The sequence below is a fragment of the Apodemus sylvaticus genome, chromosome 16 (assembly GCF_947179515.1).
Source record: "Apodemus sylvaticus chromosome 16, mApoSyl1.1, whole genome shotgun sequence".
In the NCBI taxonomy this organism is placed as follows: domain Eukaryota; kingdom Metazoa; phylum Chordata; class Mammalia; order Rodentia; family Muridae; genus Apodemus; species Apodemus sylvaticus.
Window position 1 is genome coordinate 12,024,660 of NC_067487.1, and position 2,556 is coordinate 12,027,215.

General features: G+C 43.4%; 1 pseudogene; it reads left to right on the forward strand.

Moving 5' to 3' along the window:
- The first annotated feature begins 269 nt into the window (after positions 1 to 269).
- Positions 270 to 373, forward strand: LOC127667157 (uncharacterized; annotated as a pseudogene).
- The last annotated feature ends 2,183 nt before the right edge of the window (positions 374 to 2,556 follow it).

Here is a 2,556-nt window from a genome sequence, read left to right on the forward strand (position 1 = left end):
ATGAAGCCCCTCAAGAGTCAGAAAAAAAAGTTGTTTATCTGTGCTATTTTTTAATCATCTCTAATGTGACTATCTCTTTAACCAGAATTATAACTTAAATGTATTTGGAAAGTCCTGCGTCCCCAGGCAAGGATGAGGATGTTGGTGTCCGTCATTGTTGTGCCTTCTGTATTGATGGGACACCAGCACCGTTCAGAACCTGAATGTCTCTGAGCAAATGAGACAGTCCTCTCATTTGTTCAACAGATAAATACCCAAGGAGGTGTCCGTCTGCTAAATCAACCTCTGGAGGTGGCAGAGAGGAGAGAGAGAGGCTATGTCTGTGCTCAGTGTTCTGACATTTGGACATCTGAATGATTATTGCCCTAACATTCCCTGAAGGAAATGAGCCTGAGACCACTACCAGTGTGGTGCCAGGCAGGCCCAGGCAGGTGCCCAGGATGGGGAGCAAGCTGGAGATAGAAAAACCCTGCCTGGGATAGTGTATGTGTGTGTGTGTGTATTTGTGAGTGTGTGAGAATGTGTATGTGTGTGTGAGTTTGTGAGTGTGTATGAGTGTGTGTATATGTGAGTGTGTGTGTGTGTGTGTGTTTGTGTGTGGTGGCCCCAGGAGAGGAACCCCAATGAAGTTCCAGTATCGATAGAGCAGCAGAACCCAAAGGCCTCATAACCAGACCAACAAGTCTTTGTAAGAACATTTATGAGCATGGAAGTTTAGACAACAGGGTCACAGCGTAGGGCAGCTTCCACAATGAGATTTCTTTTTTTCTCAGTGGGGGTCATTGCAAGGGTGGAGGTGGGTACAAGGGGAGGAGGAGATGGGTGGGATTGGGATGCACGATGTGAAACTCACAAAGAACCAATAAAAGGTTAAAAAAAAAAAAGAAACCAAAAAACCCAATAGAAAACCAACCAAATAACTCAGTGGAGACACACCAATAGAGCTGAGTGACATCTGTCTGCCTCCGTTAAGCAAGAATCATTTTTCCCCAAGCAGGATCTTCTTAGAGGTCAGACCAGGCCTTGGTTACATTCCCTCTTTTAGCTGCAATCCCTTGTTTGTCTGGGCATGCAATGACATTTTGGTTTTTTTTTTTTACTGTGTACTAAAAGCAAATATGCTCAAATGCTACCTGTTTAGGAATTTCAGAGTTAAAAGGCACTCCCCTAGGTTTCCTGCTCAGTCTATACTTCCTGTCTATTGAAAGTTGGCATATAGCGGTATTTCTTATTAGGTCAATCAGAAATCTATTACAGGAAATGAAGACACAGATGGGGTTGACTTCACAGGCTGATGACCAGGTTTCTACCTACTGCTGTTCCTGGGTTGTCTGATATGTATGTAGCACTCCACAGAATCGTTGACTGGTTGTAATTATACACTAAAGGATATGTGTATTACTAGCACCCTGTTTCAGAAATTCTATTTTTTTCTGATCATATATTTTGGTCTTGAATAGAATTGTGAAGCTTTAACATATTCTATAGCTCCGAGGGGCTGGGCCGGAAATAGCAACCATCTCTTTTGTGTGGCACAAAATATAAAAAAGATTCTTTTTATCTTCTGCAGAAGAGGTAGGTGTTCCTGACACATCTCAGATAAACCTAAGTATGCTCTTTCCATCTTGGTTCTCGGAAATGTGCTCAAGAAAACTCCTCAGCAACAAATCTTAGGATATTTCTTACTTTTCTGTGCTTTGACACAAACACAGCAATGTGTTTTAGACCTTTTTCACACAGTACCATGCACCACCATGCACCACTGTGCACCACCGTGCACCACCAATCACATAGTGCACATGCACCACCTCTGGATATAGGCAGCTGGATGATGTCCCCATGGGTCAATATACCAGGAGCTGTTGATAGCCATGACCTCAACTTAAATAGCTTCCTTGGTCTATTCCTTTATTTTTGGGTATAAGGTTACTGTATTCTCTTACACAAAATTGATTAAGTTTTACTTTTAAAAAAATGTGTATCGGTGCTTTTGCCTGTGTGCATGTATGGGTGCTGTCTGTCTGATGCCCATGGAGACCACTAGAGGCTATCTGATCCCCTGAAACTGGAGTTACAGGCAAGCGTGAACCACCTAAAGTGGGTGCTGTGAACAGAACTGGGTCTTCTGCAAGACAGCAAGTCTTCTTAAATACTGAGCCATTTCTCCAGCTGTCTCCTACCCCTGGCCTCCTAATCATCAAGAACACATTCACTGGTGTTTTTCAGGCAGTCTTTCTAGGTGGGCATTAGCAGGTCACAAAAGAATTCACACACAAGTTATTGCAATCATTTTGTATAGAGCAGGAAAGACCATGCCAACCTTACACGGCGCTCCACTGGCCCTCAAATTGACCGCATGCCTATCGGAACCCCATTTCCACCTCTCCTTCTTCTTCAGTCCTCGTTATTGGGGTTTTTGAAGCTCTTCCTATCAGGAGGAGGCTTCCATTTCTTGACCCGAGTTTATGACTTGCATTGGATCCAATAAGGCAATAAATATGACAGTGTAGTAGACCTGAGCCTGGGCCTACAGAGTTATGACAAAGAATCCACACA